Source organism: Malus domestica, chromosome 11 (genome assembly GCF_042453785.1).
Source record: "Malus domestica chromosome 11, GDT2T_hap1".
Taxonomy (NCBI): Eukaryota; Viridiplantae; Streptophyta; class Magnoliopsida; order Rosales; family Rosaceae; genus Malus; species Malus domestica.
In genome coordinates, this window is record NC_091671.1 from 17476695 (window position 1) to 17493730 (window position 17036).

Consider the following 17036-nt stretch of genomic DNA (forward strand, 5'->3'; position numbering starts at 1 on the left):
GCATAAGGAAGTAAGTCCCACAAAAAAACCCTATGACTATGGTAAAAACCCAAGTAGGGACAAAATCCATAGTCTAAGGAAAACTGTGTGAGTAATGCAAAGTTAAATGAAACGTCTACGGGACGTCATCAGAGATATGATCAACTCAAGATGGGTGTCTCGTTCAAACCTAGTTAGGTAGCAAAAACCCAGCGGGAAAAATGCTCCTAATCATAGGAAAAATAGTACATTAAGATCAAGCAAGTATACTTCAGGATACTCCCCTTGAGTTTGACACAATTCCAAAGAGAACTAGCAATGTTACAACTCAGAAAGTTTATTCATACCAATTCCTTAAACAAGCTTCTGAAATGTCGCATTCGATAGTGATTTTGGTGAAAATGTTGGCCAAATTGTCTTTGTGAATGGATTTTGCGTGACTTCAATCTTCTGATGATCTTGTTGTTGATGTGAGAAGAAGAACTTCGGTGCAATGTGCTTAGTGTTGTCTCATTTGATGTAACCCTTCTTGAGCTGTTCGATGTGTGTTGCGTTATCTTCAGAGATCATTGTCGGGACATCAACAATGGGGTAAAGATCGCAAGAGCTTTGAATATGGCCCAAAACTGCTCTCAACCAAAAGCATTCCCGAGTTGCTTCATGTAAGGCAAGAATTTCAACATGGTGAAGTGGCAACTAAGGTCTATTTAGTTGACCTCCAAGAGATTGTGGTGTCTTCAACGGTAAAGACATAGCCCATTTGAGAACGCGCCTTGTGCGTATTAGATAAGTATTTTGCGTTGGTATAACCAACAAGGCAAGAATCGACTCGAGATAAAGGGTGCGGCATCACTTGATGATCCGTAAGGATAGAATAAGCCCAGATCCGTAGTACTCTTAAGCTAGTGAAAAATGTCTTTCACAGCAGTCCAGTGTCTGCATGTTGGTGCATTACTGTATCTTAACAAAAGATTAATAGCGAAGGAGATGTCGAGTCTAGTGCATTGAGCTAAGTACAATAAAGCGCCTATTGCACTTAGATAAGGAACTTCAGGCTCAAAAATCTCTTCATCATCCTCCTTCGGACGGAAATGATGTCGTTTTGCATTTAGCAATCGAACGACCATAGGAGTACTCGAAGGCTTCACTTTATCCTCATTAAAGCAGCGCAACGCCTTCTAGGTGTAGTTCATTTGATGTACTAAGATTACACCCGAACAATGCCCTATCTCGAGACCGAGACAGTATCGAGTTTTTCCTAGATCTTTCATCTCAAATTCCAACTTCAGGTGCATGGCAATTCTCACAAGCTCTTCAGGAGTTTCAATAAGGTTCATGTCATCGACATATACCGCAATAATAGCAAAACTGGAATGTGACTTCTTAATGAACACACAAGAGCATAGTTCGTTGTTCACATATCCATGACTAGTCAAACACTCACTCAAACAGTTATACCACATTCTTTCAGATTGTTTCAAGCCGTAGAGCGAATGCCTCAGCCAAATTGAAAGCATGTTCTAGGGTTTGGAAATATTTGATCTAGTCAAAGTAAGTCCTTTGGGAACCTTCATATAAATTTCTGTATCAAGATCCCCATAGAGATACGCAGTTACTACGTCCATCAGCTGCATACTCAATTTTTCAAAAACTACCAAACTGATGAGATAGCGAAAAGTAATCACATCTATAACGGGTGAGTAAGTTTCGTCATAGTTAATCTTGGGGCGTTGTAAGAAGCCTTGTGCAACATGACAAGCTTTGTAACGCACAATTTCATTCTTCTCATTACGCTTCCGAACGAAAATTCACTTGTAGCCAACGGGCTTCACATGTGGAAAAGTAGGAACTACAGGTCCAAACATCTTACGTTTGGCAAGCGAATGGAGTTCTATTTGGATTACTTGTTTCTAGTTTGACCAATCGGTTCTACGTCGACATTCCTCAACGGAATGGGGTTCCATGCCATCGCTCAACGGAATGGGGTTCAATGCCATCGCTCAACATGACATTCCTCAAAAGACGGTTTCAATATGCTAATGCATCGTCGACGATCATCTCATTTCTACACCACACATCATTTAAGCTAGCATAATAGACTGAAATATCACAATTCTTGGAAGGTAGATTTATCTCTTGAAGGACGCTTCCGTAATCTAGTATTTCCTCATGATTTGGATAGAATGAGTAAGCAACAGTCAGATTCACGGTAGGCTCTTCAGGTGTTGTGCAAGTGGGTTTCCTCTTCTCGGGGTGTGAATTCTTTGAACCAAGTGGTATGCCACGCTTTTGTATAGGGGCAAATATTTGGCTAGTCGCTTGATGCGATGAAAGTTAAGCACTCAAATTAAACCGTCTTTTGACAATTGTAGTATATGTATAAGTAGAGATCGTTCTGGACCGGGGATTAGGAGGGATTGCTAATCTAAACTAAACTGACTTACAAAAAGAAACTTAAAAACACTTAACTAGACTCTATAGACTCAAAACACTTAAAACACAAACTAAAACAGATTCTAACTAATTAGACACACTAAAGTAAAGGGGGATTGGGTTTTGGACGAAAATCAAGTAAAACAAAACAGAAACTAGAACTAAACAGATTTGCACGAAATTGGTTGTTTTGGATGGATGATGGGCTAGCTAGAAGGTCTTTCTCCACACATGACACACTTGCATACAAATCAATCTCAAATTGCTTTTCAATAAACTATGATGCTCAACACCCCAGATTAACCGTGATGCACAAATTAACCCTCAGATTTTCCTTTACTCATTGAATTGGATGAATGCATGCGACAACCCAAATCATTCTCTAAAAGTCCCCTATATGAATGCATAATAGAGATACAATTAAAGATCATTAAGTTCCATGAAAATCATAAGCGTTGACGAGGCAATTGTAACTATGAATGCATGATACGTTTGCCAAGAATTCAATTAACGTGATTGTGACAAGCAACCTTCACTACTCATGAATATAAACTTGTAAAGATTAGGTGAAACTTATTTATATCCTAGCATCAAATTCATGCATGAAAACTAAGTATGCATCCTTAATAAACATACACAAATCCGTTATGAATAAAATAGATAATTGAATTGCAATCACAACTTATCAAATCACAATTGGAAGAAATTAATTCATATTGAAAATATATTCATGGTTTCGAATTCTCCTCTAGCCAAAAGAGGTTTAGTTCCTCATACTTGCAATTAAACAGAAACAATTGAAATTAAACATTGAAAACCAAAGTAGAATACACCTAGAATGCTCCAGCAATCCAAATTGAATGACTAGCACAACTCCAAGCAATCCTCATTCCTTGCAAATATGCGACACCAAGGTGTGAGTGGTGAATTGATGGTCTCTTGTGGTGGTGGATGGATATAGATGAGTTATGGTGAAGGGTGGAAAGTTGTGTAGATGATGTGGTGTCTTTGGATGATGGCCCCCAAATTATGGTGAAGGGTGGATGTATTTATAGGCTAGTGAGAGGAGTGTATGGAGTTGTAATGAGTGGATGTAATGGGTGTAGTGGGTGAGTGTTGTGGTAGTGAGTGGATGTAATGGGTGTAGTTGGTGGATGTTTGGTAATGAGTGGATGTAATGGGTGTAGTGTGTGAGTGTTGTGGTTATGAGTGGATGTAATGGGTGTAGTGCATGAATGTTTGGTAATGAGTGGATGTAATGGGTGTAGTAGATGGATGTTTGGAGTTGTAGGTCAACACACTTGAACACACACATGTTGATTTCTAGCCCTCAAATCTTCAAAAACGTCAATCCTCATGTCTCCATGCTTGCACTATCCAATCTTGGCTCAAAAATGCTCTAAAATGCTCCAAAATGCACTTTCTTGCCAACTTTGTTATTATGACCTATAAACACACGAAAATAGCTTAAAATACATAATTAACTAAGAAATAACAACACAAATGCACAAGAACAAGCTAACTAAGTCGCATAAATATGCTCCTATCACCGCTAACATACGTAGATCGCCAAAATTGGTGATGTGGTAAAAACTAACACACAAATTAAACCTATAAATTATGCAATCGTAGTACGAGTAAGTAGGGATCGTTCTATTTCGGGGATTAGAAGGGATGCTAATCAACGCAAATTAAACTTATAAAACTAAAAATTAAGTTACACTAACAACAAAACAAGACTTGGGGGATTTTGGACGAATTTAATTAAAACAAAAGTAAATAGCAACAAGTAAATTAAGTTGTGAATGAAATATGGATGAAATGATAACTAAAGGATTCTTCTCCACACATGAAACATATGCATACAAATCTATTTCCGGTTATTCTTCCTATAAACCATGAATGACAATGCCCCAAATTAATTGTGAATGGCACTTATTAACTCTCATATCTTCCTAAGATCATTGAATTGGACTCAGCGACGCAATCAAATTATTCTTCTCAAGTTCTCTAACTATAAAAAGCATGATAGAGATACATCTCAAAGATCATTAAGTTTTGTGAAAATCATAAGCATTGACAAAGCATTTGTAACTATGAAAAGCATGATACTCCTGCCAAGAATTTACTTAACTCAATCATGACTATTGACTTTTACTACTTGCAAATATAAGTTCATAACGATTAGCTGAAATTCCCTGATATTCTAGCATCAAATCCTTGCATGCAAACTAAGTATGCATCCTTAATAAACATACATGAATAAGTTCTTTATAAAGCAGATAAGTAAATCGCATTCATGTCTTACGAAACAATAACTGGATGTAATCAATTTATATAAAACATATGATCATGGCTTCAATTCACCTCTAGCTAAAAAGAAACTTAGTTACACATGTTCATCATAACCTAAAAGCAATCTAAAATAAACATTGAAACTTAAAACAAAGATAGAAAGAACTCTGAAAATTCCAGCAACCTCAATGGATGAATGGTAGGCATGGCACACCCTAAATCGCTGTAGGAATTTCATATATATAGGGGCAACGGCCGAATCCAATGAGGAAAAGGTTTTGGCATTTTGAATTATTTTAGGACTCTAAAAATCAGGTAGAGAGTGTTGGAATGTGATTATGATTCCTTCTTGCAGCTACAGATAAAATAAGATAACGTTGGATAAGATAGCATAAGATAATGTTCCTCTCCAACTAGGATTCCTCTTTCTTGTGTAATTCCTTGTCTTCCAAGCGTGAACTTTAATTTCTCCAGATTTTAGCACATATCTATTACCATTTAAACACCAAAAAGGTCCAGCCCATATGCTATCCATGCATGCTATCTTATCCAAGTCCAAAACTACTTCAAATTGCTCCATTTAGCTATTTATTGTCATCTTTACCAATTGGACCTACAATAATACGAAAATAACTTAAATTACCAAAATAAATGGAAATTAACTAAGTAAATGCAAAGAAATAAGATAACAAAGTCGCATAAATATGCTCCTATCAAATTCCCCCACACTTAGCTTTTGCTAGTCCCCAAGCAAACCAAAGAAAACAAAACAAAACCTAAACCATCTAACAATTGCCTCAGGGATTTCCAATGAAACATGACATGTTAAAATTCATACTCACATAGATTTTAGCAATCCTTACTCTTGAGCTTCTACTCAACTGCAGTAACCACTCACTAGCTCGCATTTAATCAATTAAAACAACATTTGAATGTAGTAAACATGCCTTAGAGAATTCACTCAATACCTCACCGGATATACTCTCTATTTTCACACAGATTTTTTTACTACACTCCCTATACTAAGTATATGTGAGAAGATTGATGTAAACATGTAGAGTATCACTCACATATGTTATAACAAAGAAGGCACTTTCTGAAATTATTAATACAAAGATGTATATGATCTCATGAATGAAATGCCACTACTTCGAAGCGAGAACCAGGGATTGCATATGCTCGTACCAATTTCAAACTCCACATATTGAAACACATAACAATCAAGATAAAAGTCTAAGGGTTGTAATGGGGCTAAGGTATTGGCTAACAAAGAAAGGTTAAGGATAAACAAAGGTTTTTAAAGTGATAGTAAGCAAAGTAATGAAATCAACACTTAGAATTCAACTTTTGATTGTAGCACCCAACTATAAACACAAAGGGGAGATTCGTGCAACTTTAGGGGTCAGATTCATATTTTTGGACCATTCTTCAACAACCAACACTTATGAACTCATTCTCACTTCTTTTCAACCTCTTTTTTTTTCTTTTCTCAACTTTTTTTTTTCTTTTGAAACATAAAACATAATCACTACTTCACCGGATTCAAAAGAACAAATCCTTCCCCCACACTTGTTTTTCTACAAATCGTAAATCAAAAGGAATTCCCAATAAGTCATGCTTCACTACTCTTTAAGAGCAAGGGTATGGATATTCCTATACTAGGCTAGGTAGGGGTAATGTAGGCTAACAAAGAAAATAGGCTAAATAAGGCTTAAAGGGGTTAAACCTACAATACATATGCAAGGGATAAGGCTTTTTGGCTCTAATGGTAACTAAACAACTTCATCTTGTCATTTGTAAGTTTAATTTGTTATGCAATTAAAAACCAAATCATCAACCCTAAGACATAAACAAGCAACAAAAATGACTCTTTTTTGGTTTTTTTTCCTCAAAATTTTTCAATTTTTTTTCAAAAATTTGTTTTTATGACACACAATAAAACACTTTAAAACAGTGAATAACAACATTAGTAGTGATAGGTGGTGAAATTCGAAGAAAAATCATGAAAAGCAATTTGTTTACCCCCCCAACACTTAAACCAAACATTGTCCTCAATGTTTCAAAAAAAAAAACTTAAACAAGAAAGCAACAAAAGATAACTAGCAAACAAGACAATCATAGCAAAGTAAAAACAATAAAGAGAAGAGTAAAAGACAGCAAATCTGGTTGTAGGAGCTGGAAATTCCAATGTCTCTTTATTTGAATACATGGGTTGCCTCCCAAGAAGCACTTGCTTTAACGTCTTCCAGTCGGACGACACCTCCAATTAATCCTCACTAGGACCAGCGGCATGGAGTTGATCTTTGAATGGAATGTGATACTTGAAATGATCTAGTAATGGTTTAAATTCTAGAGTGGGTGCCTAAATCATTGAAATCAACAACATGTTAGTAGAAAACGAAATTGAAATTTGAGGAGGTGGCTTATCTGTGTGCTGCGACAAGAACTCAAAGACAAACACTACTTCGAAAGTTTTAGGAATGTTGCCCTCGACCAAATTTGGTATGAGGGCAGTGACTTGTCCCGTGATATAAAATCCAACTTCTTTGGGGATAGTTGTCTCAAGTACATCCTCTTTGATGAATTCTAGATACTCCCTAGCCACTTCTTTTTCTTGAATCCTCTTTCTTGTTGTACAAAGCTCTTTCAAAAATTCAACACATTATGGAACTAGCTTTATTGTACCAAGAATCGGGATATTAACTTGCAACTTTTGGAAGGCTTCCAAGATGTCTTTTTCACTATCTTCTTTCTTGGATTGCATAACCTTCGAGGAAAAGGTACATTTGGTGGACTAAGGTTAGAAAGAAATGAATTCAGAACAACCTTACTAGAATTGGATGGCAGTGGAGCTAGGGTAGCTGCATCAATAGGATTAGAGATGATTGGGTGCTGCGGCAAGGCTTTTTCAAAGCTTGTCGTTGCTAAGTCTTCCTCCTCCTCTTTGGACAATAGCTCTTTGTCCATTTCTAGGCTATGTTTGGACATCTTTGGTTCAGCTCCAACCTCCATACCACTTCCCAAAGTGATAGCATCAGCGATTTCAAAATCTCCCATTGAATTGACAATAGTTGAGCTAGAAAGTTTGCTTTGTTCTCGAATTTGTCCCATGAATTCTGTGATCTGTCTAAGTTGATTTTTCAATTTGACCATCTCTTAAGCTTGGTTTTCTAGATCCTGAGTCAAAGAAACACAAGAAGTATTTAGTGTTCGAAGAATTTTAACATGATCCATAAACATACTTGAATTTGGTTGGAATTGTTGTGGGGAAGATTGTGGTGGCTGCATAGGTCTTGAATAGAACTCCTCAGATTGCTGCCAATATCCTTCTTGTTAAACTTGTTGAGGTTCCCTCCACATAAAATTTGAATGAGGTCCCACATGGATTGTAAGTGTTGCAAAACAAGTCATTTCTTGATTGATTATGGCCTTGATAACCCCAAGCATTGACACTCTCCCAACCTCCATTCTTAATTAATTGAGGATGTTGATTAGTTTGATATCCTCCTTACCTAGAAGACACAGCAAATGTAGCCACACTTTGCATTGTGGACCTTTCGATATACTACAACATAAGAGAAGTAAGATTTGTCATTTGGGCTTGAAGATTAGCAATTGCCTTGTCTTGCTTCTCTAGTACCTGAAATCAAAGAAATAAAACTAAATCAAATATCAACAGTAAAATAAACAAACAAACAAAAAAAAAAAAAAAAAAAAAAAAACAAAGTGATTAACAATTTTACTAATCCCCAGCAACGGCTCCAAAATCTAATGTGGTAAAAACTAACACACAAATTAAACCCTATAAATTATGCAATCATAGTATGAGTGAGTAGGGATCGTTCTATTTTGGAGTTTAGAAGGGATGCTAATCAACACAAATTAAACTTATAAAACTGAAAATTAAGTTAAACTAACAACAAAACAAGATTGTGGGGATTTTGGACGAATTTAATTAAAACAAAAGTAAATAGTAGCAAGCAAATTAAGCTGTGAATGAAATATGGATGAAATGATAGCTAAAGGATTCTTCTCCACACATGAAACATATGCATACAAATCGATTTCTAGTTATTCTTCCTATAAACCATGAATGACAATGCCTCAAATTAATTGTGAACAACACTAATTAACTCTCAGATTTTCCTAAGTTCATTGAATTGGACTCAGCGACGCAACCAAATTATTCTTCTCAAGTTCTCTAACTATGAAACGCATGATAGAGATACATCTCAAATATCATTAAGTTTTGTGAAAATCATAAGCATTGACAAAGCATTCGTAACTATGAAAAGTATGATACTTCTGCCAAGAATTTACTTAACTCAATCATGACTAGTGACTTTTACTACTTGTAAATATAAGTTCATAACGATTAGGTGAAATTCCCTTATATTCTAACATCATATCCCTGCATGCAAACTAAGTATGCATCCTTAATAAACATACATGAATAAGTTCTCTATAAAGCAGATAAATAAATCGCATTCATGTCTTACGAAACAATAACTGGATGTAATAAATTTATATAAAACATATGATCATGGCTTCAATTCACCTCTAGCTAAAAAGAAACTTAGTTACACATGTTCATCATAACTTAAAAACAATCTAAAATAAACATTGAAACTTAAAACAAAGATAGAAAGAACTCTGAAGATTCCAGCAACTTCAATGGATGAATGGTAGGCATGACACACCCTAAATCGCTTTAGGAATTTCATATATATAGGGGGAACGGCTGAATCTAAGGAGGAAAAGGTTTTGGCATTTTGAATTATTTTAGGACTCTAAAAATTAGGTAGAGAGTGTTGGAATGTGATTATGATTCCTTCTTGCAGCTAGAGATAAAATAAGATAACGTTGGATAAGATAGCATAAGATAATGTTCCTCTCCAACTAGGATTCCTCTTTCTTGTGTAATTCCTTGCCTTCCAAGCCTCAACTTTAATTTCTCCAGATTTTAGCACATATCTAGCACCATTTAAACACCAAAAATATCCAGTCTATATGCTATCCACACATGCTATCCAATCCAAGTCCAAAATTGCTCCAAATTGCTCCATTCAGCTATTTATTGTCGTCTTAACCAACTGGACCTACAATAATACGAAAATAACTTAAATTACCAAAATAAATGGAAATTAACTAAGTAAATGCAAAGAAATAAGATAACAAAGTCACATAAATATGCTCCTATCAGTTGGCATCCTGGGCCTCCAGAAGGGAAGTCTGTCGTACATTTGGTACATCCATCTTTACAGCCACATTCAAAGCTGGAATATGTGATCTTGTCACTTGCGCTATATCGGTGAAAGCATCTGGCATGCTCTGAGCTGTGCTCTGAAGATCTAATATGCAATGCACTTCAGTCTCAGACTGAGCGATGCGAGGATCTAAATGAGACAAAGTGGGAGTCATCCACAATAATTCACGTTGTTCTTTAGGAATGTTGACGTTCTTATCTCCCCCTAATGACAAGAAGATTGTCTTATAGAAGTAACAATCTGCTAAATGAGCAATAAACAGATCACCTGTCAAAGGTTCTAAGTAACGAATATTAAAGGAGAATCATATCCAACATCAATTCCCACCCTTCGTTGAGGCCTCATTTTTGTACTTAAATGCGGCGAAATAGGCACATAGACCGCATAACTAAAAACACGCAGATGCACTATGTTGGGTTCGTATCCAGTAACCAACTGACGGGTGCTATATGGTTGGGTTACAACAAGCCTCAGACAGACCAACATGTCTACGTACAATATTGCATGGCCCCAAGTAGCGATCGGGAGCTTGGTACCTATGACCAACGATCGAGCAATCATTTGTAAGCGCTTAATGAATGCCTCTGCCAGGCCGTTCTGGGTGTGAACATGGGGTAAATGATGTTCAATTTTAACCCCAACCGATATGCAATAGTCATCAAAAGTTTTAGATGAGAATTCTCCAGCATTATCCAATCGAATAGATTTGATCGAATAATCAGGGTGGTGAGCCTTAAGCTTGATAACCTGAGCCAACAGTTTGGAGAATGCAGCATTCTTTGTAGACAACAAGCACACGTGTGACCAATGTGTGGAAGTGTTAACCAAACCATAAAATATCTAAATGGTCCGCATTGATGGTGAAACAGTCCACAAATGTCCCCCTGAATCATTTGTAGAAAAATAGAAGGATTCGAACGAATCTTGTCATAAGAAGGCTTAATAATAAGCTTTCTCATAGAACAAGTTTGACATGTGATTCCTTGAATCAAACCTAAACTTTGGGTTAGTGGATGCCCGTGTGGTGATTTGAGGATAATGCGCATCGCTGTTTGTCCAGGGTGTCCCAAACGATCATGCCAAAAGGTAATTTTACGCGCATTCCCAGAGGTATGGTGGCTTTCTATAGGGCGTATGGTCGTAGTATACAGACCACTCAGAATACACTCCATCTTCTCTAGAATACGCTTCTGACCATATTCGTAGGAAGTTATGCACATAAATTCAACTCCATTTTCTACATAGGTTTCAACGTGGAAATTATTATCTCTAATGTCCTTAAAACTCAACAACGTTCTTTCGGAACGCGAAGAATAAGTGCCTCATCAATGGTCAAAACTATACAGTTGGACAACATTATACATGTCTTACCGTATCCTTCGATCAAGTTGGATGGGCCTGAGAGGGCATTTTTAGGTATGAAGTTAGTGAAATAAATGTGTTCATGTAAAATAGTGTGTGTGGTTGCACTATTTGCCAGACAACTAACTTCCCCACTAGTAATGAAAATTAATTTGAATTGGTCACATGCATAAAAGTTCTAAAAACAAATATCCATTCAAAATAATTTAAGTATCCAAGGATGGTAATTAATTTAAAACTTAATATCCAAAAAACAAACCAACAACAAATAATCCAAACATAAAGGAAAATTGTTCAAAATTAACCAAAAACACAACGGGGTTCAGCCACTAAGTGGAATTCGGTCCCATTGTCTAAATTTCAACTAAAAAAATAGTTTATGTCGAAGATTCTAATCTTCCATAGGGGTAACAGCCTCTTGAAAGTCAGAAACCTCCATCTTGGTACTCTCCGGTTCATCACTTGCACAAAGTTTGATTTAAACTTCTTACGACAAGAATGATATTCAGCTACAACCTTCTGGGGAGCTCGGCAAACATGGGACCAATGGTCATTTGAACCACAATGATAGCAGATATCTGCATCCATGGTTTCATGTGCTTTGCCCTTATTCTTGAAGTTTGGGACCTTGGGAGCGAGATTAAGGCATTTCCAGGCTTTGTTTCCTCCCTTAGATGGGCGTTGGCTCTGTTAACCTTGACATGGTGGCTTCTGGCCACCCCTACCACGCCTATTTTGGCGTTTGTTTATGTTATAGTGTGCTTCAGGCACATTAGTCGCCCTAGTAGGTCGAGCTTCATGAATTTTCATCAACAATTGATTTTTCTTTTCAGCGAGAAGTAAAATAGAGATCAAATTCAAGAACTTTGTGAATTCTAAGCCCTATATTGTTGTTGCAGGACAATATTAGTAGCAGAGAAGGTCGTATAGGTCTTCTCCAGGAGATCATCTTCAGTCAAGGTTTCGTTACAGAACTTGAGAAGTGATTGGATTCAACAAACTTCAGAATTATATTCATTCACAGACTTAAAGTATTGGAAGCGCAAATGCTGCTAGTCATGTCTTGCTTCAGGCAAGAAGATGTCCTTTTGGTGATTAAAGAGAGTGCACATGGATCATCCTCAGCAAGGTACTCAGTTTGCAAAGCGTCATGAATATGTCTTCAGATGAAGATCATGGCAGTGGCTTTCTCAACTTCGCCAACCAGGTTGTCCATCTCATCTTTAATGGCGGGATGAAAATTCTTTGCAGTGAGGTGGAGCTTCACATCTTGGACCCACTTGAGATAGTTCCTTTCAGAGACCTCCAAAGCGGTAAAGTCGAGTTTGTTCAAATTCGACATGTTCCTATCACAAAATAAATGGACAAGATGTGATTAGTGTAATGGATAAAAAAAATCACTCCATTCACATAGGAGTAGAACATTCAAGTTCTAATAGTCATGCATTGGTTTAATTTGCATGAAAAAAGCTTCGGGTCTTCATAGGTGATGTTTTTTAGGAAAACTTCAGGTTTTCAAACTAGGCATGTTTGCAGAAACTTCAGGTTTCGAAATAATTACGAACTTCAGTTTCATATATTCCTGTAGACAAACACAAATATATATACATAAATATGCAACAAGGAAATATGCAAATAAAACTTCAAGTCTATAATTATAATTGAATTAATTATTTAGACTTCAGGCCAAATTTAAAGTGTGGGTGAAAAAATAATAAAACTCAAATTGTCTAAAAAAATAAACAATCAAGCTCGGGGCCCAAAAACATGGGCCAAAACCCATGGGTGGGCTAAGCAAATTTGTATCGTGAGGTTCAAGCCTAAAACTGGGTTGCCGTGGGCACATGCTGATCAAAGTATTTGGGCTGCAGTCCCAATAGCAGCAAATGGGTTGCAAGAACCGGGTCTAAGAAATAGAGGCCCAGATGGGCGCTGATCAGGTGCAGCACGGTACAGGTGCATTGATGCACCAGTTGTAAGCTGGGATCCAATGCATCGTGGGCGCAAGGACATCATAACCCTCGGGCAAGTGTCACATGTTAGGCCGAGCCATGGTCTTGGGCCGCATCATGCAAGCCCAATTACAAAAAAAAAATTAAAAAAAAATCCTTTTTTTTTCTGTCACATGCTGAGATTGTCAACCCAATTGGGCTTGGGGTTTTAGCCATAAGAAAACCCCATCTTCATTGGGTGTGGTCACCGAGGACGAAGGCCTGTGTCGCCGCTGCAAACGATCATGTTCTGGTCAAAAGAACTCGAAACGAGTTGTTGTGTTTGACATGGAACTAGGATGGTGTGACGGAGAAGGTCGCAACGTCCAAAAACCAAAAAATTTAGGATTCAAATTTGGGTTTTCGAAATACGGGAAGATTCATACGAATCTAGACCAAAAACAATGTCGGTCAGGGATGGCAGCCGCAGTGGTTGGGCATGGCTGCTTGTGACGCCATGAAGGGCCTCGAGGTTTTTGGGTTGGGTTCCAGAGGTTTGGAGCTTCAGGCTCCAGCTGTGGCTTGGGTCCCTAGAAATTGTTTTTTTTCTTTCTTGATTTCCATATTATAATTCAATGCATATTGACAAATAATTTAATGCATGAGCAGATATAGGATGCAATTCATGGAAAATATCAAATTCAAATAATTCAACAATTATGGATATAATGCACACAATTTATGTAGAATCTAAAATTCGAAAAACGTAAAGTTGGGTCATTCATTATGGTGAATGTTCATGCTATCAGAGCTGCAAAAATATCGAGATAAAAACCATTGTTTTGGAAAAACCTAATTACGTGATGATATTTGTGAACTGGTTTGATGCATAAAGCTTCCATGTCAGATTCCTAAGTGTAGTGGTAGGAGCGTGCTGATGACGTGTTGTGACCTATTTTATCTGACAAAGGAAGGGGGCCAGCGACACAGAGAAAGAAAATAGAGAGAGATGTGTTTGTAGGGTTGTGTAGAGGAATATGTGTGTTATTCCCCTTATGCACTGCCTTTATTTATAGTAATAAGAGAGAAAAGAAATCCTTCTCCTCCAATGAATACAAGTCCATATAGGAAAGAATAACTAAAATCAAATATAATCTAGGATTTACACAATCACACTTAAACTAGAAGTTTACAACATACATATCTACTAAAATCTATATTATTTTTTATCACTTAGATAATTTTGGTATTTAAGACATTCAAATTGGTTCAACAACAAAAAAGACATTCAAGTTGGACTTTCACACACTTGTGTTTAGTTTTGCCCATTAATTTGATTTATTTATTTAATTTGATGATTATAAATAAATAAGAGTGCGTGACAAGCTAAATAGAATATAGGCATGTTTGAAAGTGCTTTTAAAATGATTGAAAGCACTTTTGGCCAAGCACTTAAAGTGCTTTTCCACCATTAAATAAGATTTTTACTAAGGATTGGTTTTAAAAACATTTCGCTTTCAGTCATTTTTTTATAGTAATGATAGTAGATTCCATTCAACGAAAAGAAATCGATAAAACAGCATGCAGTCAAGCCATTTAGAAGCAAAGCCTAGGTCAATTACAATCAAATATTAACAAGTTCAAAATGAAATCTGGTGGTTCCTCAAACCATGAGTAGAAGGTAGAGTCATTGTGAAGTGCATAACGTGCTAGACGGCAAGAATAGTGAGGGAGCAAGTATGGGATCATTAGTCGCCCTTGACCCCAACAACTTAAACTCATGTACATTTGTTTGTGTGTTGTATTCAATGTATTAAAAAGTGAAGGCATAGGCAAGGCATTTCATGGATAGCCCCCCTAGGCGAAAGCCTTGAGGCGTGACGCGAATCCTCATTAGACCTAATTTTTTTAAGATATATATGTCGGGTGAAGTGCTGATTTGGTCCCTCAACTATCACCTCAGTGAAAATTAGGTCACTGAATTGATTTTTCGGTAAAATAAGTCCTTAAATTCATTAAAAATTGCTAATTTCATCCTTACTATTATATTCAAAGTTATTTTATCCAATTTTTCATTAATTAAGTCACTTGACACACTTTAGAGTGTAATATCGTCATTTTCTCTTCTATAAGCTCTTAACATTTCATATAGGTTGTGAATCTAACATCTAATTTACCCTCCAAAAGTTAACTCCATGCACTATTTCTTTATGAAAAATTACCAATCTACCCTCCAATGTGTATCACATGCAAGTAACGTGACTTAAATTGACGGAAATTTGAATATAATAGCTTCAAATATAATATTAGGGATGAAATTGGCATATTTTTTTAATTTCAAGGACTGATTTTTCTGAAAAAAATAGTTGAGTGATCTAATTTTCACTCAAGTGATAATTCATGGACTAAATTAGCAGTTCACCTATATATATATACACACAATTATATATAATAAATAAATAATATAATACTTTGTAAAACAAATATTCACTGTTATTCAAAAGTGCATAAGTCACACATAAGTCACAAACTCACATCACAAACAAGTTTAACAAAGCAATTAACAATCAAACAAATAGAGTAGAAATTAGACATCTAGAATCTTAAGTAAGTGCATATATGTGTGTGTGTGTGAGTTTTGAGTAATATTTGGGTAGGATATGTAGTCTTAAAAAAAGAAATAAGATCATAATGTTTCTTTTCAAAAATAATAAAGGATTAAAGAAATAAAAACAAAAAGATGTTTATTTTCCTACTATCAGAATATTCAGGAAAATATGCTTCTTTATCTTAAAAAAATAATAAAAACAAAAATTAAAAGATGCTTATCTATCTTGTATATGAGAAAAATAATATAAAAATAAAAAAGTGAACATAAAAGAAGATAGTAGGGTAATAAATGTTAATAAAGTAGAGTCATTTTAAACTTTAAAGAGAAAAAAATAAAAAGAAAAAAACCCCTCACAATTCATCTTCTTCGATGGAAAGACAGACGTCCTACAACTAAAAAAATTTAAATTTGGGCAACTCAAAAAGAAAAACAAGGATGCTCAGTGAATGCCTCAAGCGCGCCTCAGCCGTCCAAGCACGCCCGACAAAGTTAGGCGAGTTTTTTGCCTACTTAGAAAATAGAGGCAATTTTCCTCCCGCCTCGCCTCCAAAGCCACCTAGGCGTGCCTTGGGGCGAGGTTTTTACAAACTCATCCTCCTACTTCTATTTTCTTATGTTATATTTGTCTTTCTTTTTTTTTCTTTTTTTTTATGTGCGACTTTATTGTACGTACCATGTACTCGATGAATTATCCTAGTTGACAAGTCTTTGCAATCTTCAACATTACTCCATAGTATCATATCCACTCTCAACAAGCCTTTACAAATAATAGTAATTGTCGACATATATTGACACAAACTTTTGACATATATTGGCAAGTCTTGGCTACACCATGGGACATCTTGGCTACACCATGGGTGAAACTTTTTAGTTGATATTATGACCTTATTAGTTGATATTATGACCTTATTATTTGAAAATCTTGGCTACACCATGGGTGAGCAATACAATTGGCTTCACGACAAGTGTGGGCAACCATAGCTCCAGTGATCCTGAGGAGCAAACCTTCGCATCATCCACAATATGCCCCACATCGGACATGTTAAAAGAACTCTTCTAAACGAGTCATACATGAATTCTATTCTCTTTTTTCTTTTTCTTTTTTTTATAGGAAAACTAATGAAAATGATTTAAAAACTTTGAGTTTTAATCAAAATG